Here is a 9,799-nt window from a genome sequence, read left to right on the forward strand (position 1 = left end):
CCAGCCAATAATCAGCTGTTTGAAACCAACATGATTCAGGCTCGCTATTATGACGATCACGTCGGCTACATCACCCTACAGGGTTTTAACGAGGACGGACGGTCGATTCGAATTTCAGTTCAGAAAGCCATCGAGGTAGGCGCCGAGATTGTACAACAAGATTCGGCGAGACTCGATTTGGCTGATCTAATTACCAATGCCGATGACTGACGCTGCCAAACAAAAAAGGCGTCGGGCCACGGTTTCATCCACCATGGAACGTCTGTTGGCTCATTGGTATGCCATTGCCAAGTAACCACACTCGGGCATAAACTGAATTTTTGGCCGAAGCGAATAACGGCCCCATTTTATCGTTCGACAAAGTTCGGGCCGCACCGGCCGAACTTGAAGACAACCGGCTCCAGGCCAAGGACCATTGGAAGAAATAAATGTTGGCATCGCCAATAAGCCTTGACCGTTATTTATCAGTGCGTTATTGCCACCCCCCATGAAGGTCGAGCTTTGTCAACTGCTCTATGAATTTAAAGATTGTTTTGAATTATCATGAGATGCCAGGCCTTGACCGAAACCTCGTCGAACATGAGTTACGCATCAAAGAAGGGTGTAAGCCTTTTCGACAACCCTTACGCCAGTTCTCGACAGAATTACAGCTCGGCATAAAGGACGAATTAGTTCAGCTTTTGAAAGCCGAGTTTATTCGGACTGCTCGGTACATCAAATGGTTGGCCAATATTGTCCCGGTGTTAAAGAAAAGTGGAGCCATTCGCATCTGCATCAATTTCCATAATTTCAATCTGGCCACTCCCAAGGATGAATACACAATGCCAATCTCGGATTTACTAATTGATGCCGCAACCAATCATGAAATGTTGTCCTTTATGGATGGCCATGCTGGTTACAATTAGATCTTTATCGCTGAAGCTGACGTTCACATGACCGTCTTCCGTTGCCCAGGGGCACTCGATACCTACGAATGGGTCGTTATGCCATTCGGCCTCAAGAATGCCGGCGCCACATATCAGCGAGCTATGAATACGATATTCCATGATTTGATCGATACAGTTGTAGAAGTTTATATCGATGATGTTGTTGTGAAATCGAAACGTCGTCGAACGTACCTGGATGATCTTCGGCAAGCATTCCTTCATATGCGTCAACATAATCTCAAAATGAATCCGGCCAAATGAGCCTTCGGTGTATCGGTCAGTAATTTTTGGGCTTTCTGGTGCACTATCGTGGCATCGAGGTTGACGAAAATAAAGCTCGCGCAATCATTAGTGCTCTACCTCCAACGACCAAGAAGCAACTCTAGTCGTTGCTCAGGAAGATCAATTTTCTCCGCCGTTTCATAGCTAATTCGGCAGGCAAAATGAAAGCATTTTCTACACTCCTCAAACTTAAGGACGCTGACAAGTTTGAGTGGCGTGAAGAACATCAAACGGCTTTCATGCAAATCAAGGTCTCCCTTACCAAGCCACTAGTACTAGTACCGCTTCGTCGCGGTTAGCCGTACATTTCGGCAGCCGACGAGTCCATCGGTTGCCTCCTCGCGTAAGATAACGATGTTGGGCGTGAACAAACTATCTTTTATCTTAGCCGAAATCTAAATTCGCCGGAGATTAATTATTCACCCATCGAGAAACTTTGCTTAGCTTTGTTTTTTGCCGTATCAAAACTTCGGCACTACATGCTCCCATTAGTTACACAGGTGATTGCCTAAACAGATGTTATTCGTTACATGCTTACTCGGCCTATCGTCAAAGGTCGAATTGGGAAATGGACAATGGCTTTATCAGAGTTCAGTTTGCAGTACGTACCCAAAAAAGTCGTCAAAGGACAAGCCCTCGCTAATTTTTTGGCCCAACACCCCTCTTCTTATAGCTTTAGGGGCAGCGAAGTCGACATCGGCTTAGTCAAAACACACGACACCCACTGGACGATGCATTTTGACAGCTCTAGCACCTTAACCTCGGCTGGTGTTGGTATCGCCATTCAATCCCCTGACCACTACCGCTGGTATTTCTCTCTCAAATTAGATTTTGGCTGTACGAATAATCAGGCCGAGTATGAAGCTCTCATTATCGGCCTTCACGTCCTGCACGATTTAAGAACAACTCGTGTTTTCATCCTTGGTGATTAGCCAACTCAACGACGTTTTTTGTTACATGAGTTGTATTTTGGCACCCTATCATATGGTCATCACCTATTTGGCTGAGTCGTTTGAAAGAATTACATTTAAGCACATTTCACGTGTTTGAAACACTGACGTCGACAAGCTCGCCCAAATCGCCTTAGGAGCACAACTCACGGGGGCAAGCTAGGCCGAGTAACACCCACAGTCCTGCGATTTTACCCATCTTTGGTCAATCAGCAAGTTCTTCAGGGCAATCACGTGATACGCACGAGAATGATGTCTTTACCATCGTTACTAGAGCGAGGAGACCCCATAGAAGTATGTGCTGTCGAGACACTACTAGACGATTGGAGAAGGGTGATTTTACGATATCTTGATAACCCCAACAGTAAACACTACCGGAGGACAAGGGTCCATGCCACGAATTACGTGTCATACTAGAATGAATTATATCGAAAGGGTGAGGATGGGTTACTATTACTATGCCTTGGCCCACATGAGGCTGTCCAAGCAATGACCAAAGTACATGAAGGAATTTGTTGAGCTCACCAATCAGGACGCAAAATGCGTTAGTTGCTCTGACGACATGGTTACTTCTGGCTGAGTATATTAAAGGATTGCATCGAATACGCACGGGGATACATATAGTGCTAGATTAATGGACCAGTACAGAGAGCCCTGATCGAATTACTCCACTCAGTTACCAAACCATAGCCGTTTAGAGGATGGGCAATAGATGTAATCGGTAAAGTCACACCATCTTCTAGAGCAGCAAAACACGCATGGATACTAGTGGCAACCAACTACTTCACTAAGTGGGTCGAGGAAAAATCATACGCCGAATTAACAGCCAAAGAAGTTTGCAGTTTCGTAGAGGAAAATATTGTGACCAGATTCGGCGTGCCAGAAACAATCATAACCGACAATGGCACAATCTTCACAGCCGACAGGTTTAAGGAATACATAGCGAGTCTGAATATCCGACTTGAGTAGTCTACGCCGTATTACCCACAAGTGAACGGGCAGGCCGAAGCAAGCAATAAGGTATTATTCGGCATTCTTGAAAAAAGGGTAAGAGAGAGGCCTGAGATGTGGCATTTAAAGCTAAATGAAGCATTATAGGCCTACCGAACTTCACCTTGGTCCGCCACCGGAGCAACTCCTTACGCGATAACTTACGGACATGGCGCTATGTTACCAGTCGAGCTAAGTATAAACTCATTACGAGTGATCGAGCAGAGTAGTTTGTTCAGTGCTAAATATAGTCAAGCCATGAGACAAGAGTTGGAAGACTCGAAAGAAATTCGGCTCGACGTGTGTAATTTATTAGTAGCACAGAAGAAAATTGCCAAGCGAGCTTATAATCAACGCGTCAGACAAAAAACGTTCGGCGAGGGAAAGTTGGATTGGGAAAGACCGTTCATCGCCCACAAAGTTCTCGGCAAGGGGGCATACCACCTTAAAGACCGAACTGGTTTAGTTCATAAACTACCAATCAACGGCAAATTCTTAAAGAAGTACTATTCAGTCACGTGGAAGATACGAGAATAAATATCATTGTATTGAATTCATAAAAGGACGTACAAATACATTTGAAAGACTCCTAAAAATTCTAAAGGTTGAGGGGAGAAAGGTCTCGAGGGCAACCCTCAACTCCAGCCACCTTGCTTCGCTCAAAATGATCTCAGCCTGCCTCGCCTTCTTATTAAGTTGCAATTGCTGGATGTGCTTTACACCTGCAGCAAAAGTCATCAGCCGAGCCTTATTCGCCTCGAAATCCATCTCAAGCTCTGAAGCAGCAACTGACCGTTGTTGTTGAAGCTCAGTGATTTGATGTCGAAGCTCAGAAATCTAGCGATCAAACTCGGTCAGCTGCACTTTTTTTGCTTTTATGGCCTCCACCTCTGACCGATTGGCTTCATGTGCAATCTTTGTTGTCTTCAGGTCGTCCTCGACCGTAGAGCTTGTTCAAAAATGATAAAGTGTTGTCGAGTCTGCTCTAGAAGATCAGACAAATAGGCGATATTCTCTGTGCTCAAGAAACCGCCGTTTGCAAGGTCGTTCAGGCACTCCCCTACGGAGTCAAGACCCTTACATTAGAGGACTTGGGAGGCAAAGAGGGACATAAGCTTTTGCAGCCTAACAAAAGCTTGGGCATCGACCACGGTTTCCACTAGTTCAGCAGAGGCAGCAGAGGAACCAGCTGCGCTGGTGGTGCTCTGAAGAAGAGCATCGAGCTCGACCTCCCATGAAGGCTGCACAGAAAAAGAAAGTTTGTAAGCGGAAGGAAAATTATATAGAATGCATAACAAAGGGAATGTGTTTCTAATCCTGCTGAGAGAAGACTTTGGCCATGTCCTCTAGTTCACTGCTCGAACATAGAGAACTTAATGGCCGAGCCCAGTGTCTAAGACTGCTTCTCAATTCACGCGGCCGATGGAGGTTATCTACATTTGATGGCCATTGAGGTGGCCAGGAAATATAGATAACACCCTTCGGCGCATAGAATTGTCGGTGAAATGAACATTCGGGCACCTAACATTTAATATTTTCCTGGGTTCAGACGCGTCATAATAAAATTAATGAAGAAAATGGGAGCGAGCCTTACAAAAGCCGAGGTAATTTCTTGTGGAGGAATGTCGAGGTTTTCATCTTGGGGATGGAGCAACGTTTCTCCCGTCGCCTCAGGCTCGACCAAGGGTTTTTTCCTGCGATCGGCCGCGGGAGGATGCTGTTGAAAAGCCACCTCAACCACAGGGGAAGGAAAGATTGACGGAAGAAGGGTTGGCTGGTCGAGGGCGACACTCTAGCGGAATTTCGTCACCCTCGTCGCTCTTGTCGTCCTAAAATAAAAAGCTGTTACGACTTGAAAATCTGATAAATGAAGATCATTAGCAATAGAATCATACCCATTCTATAATGGTCGTTGATCGTTTGATGGGGGATGCCTCGACAGGAGCAGTCGTTTCTTCCAAATTAGGTGCAACGGCTGGTTTCGAAGCCACAGATGGAGCGGCAGCTGGCCCAACCATGACCCTAGGTGTCAGTACGGCTGGGTGATAGGATGGCAATGGCAGTTGTTCCGTCAAGGCCTGGACAACCGGAATGGGAGGAGAGACACTAGGAGCAGTCGCTCTTGTGGTCTGGCTAGAGATGACATGAATCTTCCGTTCCCCTTTTTTTGCCAATTTCTTGACGGCTTTTGAAGGTCGAGGAGCGTCATCTCCCGTCTCAGTGTCTTGATGGGGTCGTTTGGTTAGCGGGGTTTGCACAACTGTTTTAATTTTCTTCGAGAAGGGGGTTAGTTTTTTCTTGGCCGCCGCCACGGCGACCACGTCCCCTTGTTTCAATACGCGACCACCTAAGATAGCGAAATCAAGTTAGTAAAATTGAGCAAGTAGTTGAAGTATAAAGGGAGAAATGATAATATACCTTGGGTCGTTTCTTTGGATTGGGCAATAAGAGCTTGTTTGGGTTGGTCGCTGAAGATTTTATTGACCACGTCTTTGGCCGACACACCAAAGAAGTCACGGGTGTACTCTTCCCACTAGTCCCCAAAAGTGTCAGTACCAAAAGATTCAGGAACGGTCGGTCAGAGTAGAATTTTTTTACACTTTTCCTGAAACTCTTTTTCTGTTGCTTTACACTCCCTTTCAGAGAAGCCAGAAATGCATCCTCGACTTAAAAGAGAGCGAGAAGCAAGTAAGGGTACAAGGCAACCTTGGAGGTAGCCGAGCTGCCGGGCAACGAAGTGGGGATGATAGACTTCCCAACTGGCTCGGCGAGCGTCGTAGCTGAGGGGAAGGTCGCGTGTCAACATGAACGACCCCCAATGTTGACGAAGATCAGCATCTTCAGTCTCATCCCATGCTAACTTCGGAAGCTTGACCGAGGTGGGGTATTCTTGATGCCGACATATTAAGAATTCATCGTCAGAAAGGACATCTAGGTCGAAAAAGTGTTTAAAGACTTCATCGTCCCGGTAAAGAGGCGCGGGTTGAGAAGCCAATTGAGGGCCAAGCACTGCGGTAGATTGAAAGACGGGGACTTATGGCCGAAGTGTGGAAAAATAAACCTGCAGCCAGATTTGGAATACCTAGAGTGGTTCATTCTGGTGCGGGTCGATTTTGTTAATGGTTGTTTCGACCAAACAATGGAAGAGATTGGCGAGGCCTGAGCCACCGACATGTTTTCGACCAAGCATTTATTCGATTTGGTACAACATATAAACTTGTTATACCAGTAGAATAGGAAGGCTTCGTGCTCGCCTTTTCGTAAACTCGCCTCCCCACGACCAGTGAAGTAGAGGATGAAGGTGTTGTAATTGAAAAAATTCTTGTGCAACTTTTGAACTTCTTATTTTTAAGATTCCTAACCCCCTCGGCTGAACGTCTTGACGGCCCGGTCGTCGAATAGTGCCTTGAGGTCGAGATTTGACGGGCACCCAGAAAGGGCAGTATTTAATGAGAGGCCAGACGGGGAAGTCCCAAGAATAGCTGAGATATCAAGGATGGTGGGGCTGAGAGGGTCGAAATGAAGGATTATGGTGTTAGTGGCTAAGCACCACAAACTCAGAGCCGCCATAAGTAGTTCTTTATCTATAGCAATCTCCATAGTTGGGAGCTTGATGGCATCGTAAATACCAAGAACCTCTCATTCTTTACCGAAGAATTTTTTCATTCGTTTGACCCAAGTTGCAGTGGTCGAGGGCCAAGCTCCTTGCAGCAAGGGTGTCAGACACTGTTCTTTGAGAAGGTTGGTGATGCACGATGGCACTGCGTCTTTGAAAAATGGCCCTAGAATTTGATGAGTGGTGTTTAAGTCACTCTCGAAGCGCAATGTTTTGATGGCGCTCCGGTCAATGAAATACCTACATTTGTTGCACTCGTCAAAGAGCTTTGAGATGAAGAATGCCACTGATGAAGATTCAAAGATTCGTGTGGGTTGGAAGGGGATTTGTGAGATGTGAGCTTGAGACTTTCTGGTTTTGAGAAAGCAGGAATGGTGAAAGGAGGTTCAAAGTTTTTGGAAGCGTGAAATGAACGAATGTGAGGATTTCAGGTATTTATAGGTGTATTGAGAGGAAGGTCAAACGTTTGAGGATTGAAGGCGTTTTGATTTTCAAAATTTGAGGGGAAATCGACCGGGAAATGGTCAATCATTTCGGATATCTCGAAAATCGCCAAGGATAGGATAGAGGTTCTTGAGGTTTTAGGACGCACGATTGCGTGCGGTGGCGGATTTAATGCATTGATGAGGAAAAGACGCTTCGGCGGACGCACGTTTTCGAGGGCCATGATTAAGGGCTGTTAGGGTTATCGAAGAGTCGACACGTGGCAGGACATCGGGAAAAACAGAGATTGTGCAATCATATTTCATAAATGCGCATGGTGATGGTTATCAAGGCAGTTAAAGTCTAAAAGCAAAAGGTTATCGAGGCATTTAAGTCTAAAGGCAAAAGACGCTTTCGCTTCTTCAAGATCGAGATTCGATTGAGGATTGGTGGTCGACGACCTCAAAAGCGAGGGGGTAATGTTTGGACCCAAAATAATATTGTTGGGCCGAGTGTAGGTTTATGCTCGGCCCAAAGCTGTTTCAAATATACTATGGGTTACTTAGTGATCTTGGGCCATTCAGCAAGGATGGTAGAGTCTTATCGCAAGATAAAGAAGTCAGCAACGCGCTCAATGCAACATCAACAAATTTTACTCATCGGCCGAGCACAGCCGACGAGTTGGCACTCCCTGCATTCAACTGAATGACGTAGTTAGCTTATTAGTTACTCGGCCTGTGCGCCACGTAGGCTTTGTAATTTTTAGGGTCAACAGTATCGCAGCATGGTTGTCATAAATGAGAGACATCGGTGCATTGCTAGAGAACCCCAAATAAAAAAGAAAAATCTTGAGCCATATTAGTTCACAAGTGGTGGACGTCATTACCGTACATTCCGCATTTGGCACTTGAGCGAGCAATGACATTTTGCTTATTACATTTTCAAGTGACCAGATTGCCGCTAACGAAAGTATAATAACCCATGGTTGACCTTCGATCAACAGCGTTGTCGGCTCAGTTTGCATCCATGTATCCTTGAATTTGGATTAAACCATTATTTCTCATGAGAATTCCACACCCAATGGACTTCTTGAGATACCATAGTATCCTCTTGACAACATGAAGATGTTTAACAATGGGCTCATGCACAAATTGACTAACGAAACTCACAGCATAAGTAATATCGAGCCTTTTAATAGTAAGATAAATGAGTTTGCCATCTAACCGTTGATAATAGGTTACATGAATGAGAGATTCGTCGTCCATGTCTAGCTTTAGCTTGCAACCCAAGGAAGTAGTGGTTGGTTTGTAATCAAGCATATTGGCCTTCAAAAGGAATCCCTTGTAAGAGGTTGCCATCTCAATACCAAGTAAGTAGTATAACTTACCAAGATCATTGATAGCCAACTTTTGATGGAGAAATTGTTTGAGGGAAGTAATCTCATCCATATTATTCGGTCATAATGATGTCACATCCCGACCCGGGCCCCCACCATAACCTAGGTTCGACTTCACTGTAGCACGATATTATCAGCTTTGGACCCCAACCCCACCCTTAGGATTTTGTTTCTGGGAACTCACACGAGAACTTCCCAATGGGTCACCTATCTTGGGATTGCTCTAGTGCGAATTCACTTAACTTCAGAGTTTCTACGGAACTCGAAGCCAGTGAGCTCCCAAAAGGCCTCGTGCTATATGGAGGTAGGCATATACATATAAGGCCTACTCAAGGGAGTGGATTTGTGAGCCTTATATGTATATGCCCACCTCCATATAGCACGAAGCCTTTTGGGAGCTCAATGGCTTCAGATTCTATAGGAACTCTAAAGTTAAGCAAGTTCATGCGAGAGCAATCCCAGGATGGGTGACCCATTGGGAAGTTCTCGTGTAAGTTCCCAAAAACAAAATCTTGAGGGTATGGTCGGGGCCCAAAGCAGACAATATCATGCTACGATGGAGTCGAGCCTAGGTTGTAGTGAGAGCCCGGGTCGAGATGTGATAGATGAGGTCATTGAATAAATCAACACTACCAATTTGCCCGTTAAACCAATTCGAATGAACAATGATGAATATGCATTACTCCTGGAGAAGCATACCTCTTCCAAAACCGAGCTTCACTTAGCGTACCATGTTGAAAGTGACTATTTTAAGCTATAAACATCTTGTTGAGCTTACACACTCGTTGTGGGAGGCTTGTGGACGCCCGGAAGCAATTGCATGTATACCTCTTCTTCAAGTTCCCCATGCAAGAAGGCGTTTATTACATCTATTTGAAACAAGGACCACCCTTGGTTAACTGCCACATAAAGGAGAACCTGAATTGTATTCATCTTGGCCACGAGTGCAACAATCTCTTTGCAGTTTACCGTGTACGTGTTAGTAAAGCCCTAAGCCACCAGTCGCACTTTGTGGTGCTCAATATATCCCTCAGAATGAAATTTAGCTTGTAGACCCACCTACTACCCATACCTTTCTTTCCACGAGGAAGGTTGATGGCAGTCCAGGTATGGTTATCTTTCAGGGCTTGCAACTCCTCATCCATAACTTGTCTCCATTTTGGATGGAGATTAGCTTTTTGAAAGGTACTGGGCCCACGTTGGTTTAAGAGTGCAC

The sequence above is a fragment of the Pyrus communis genome, chromosome 4 (assembly GCF_041283825.1).
Source record: "Pyrus communis isolate YQ-2024b chromosome 4, ASM4128382v1, whole genome shotgun sequence".
In the NCBI taxonomy this organism is placed as follows: Eukaryota; Viridiplantae; Streptophyta; class Magnoliopsida; order Rosales; family Rosaceae; genus Pyrus; species Pyrus communis.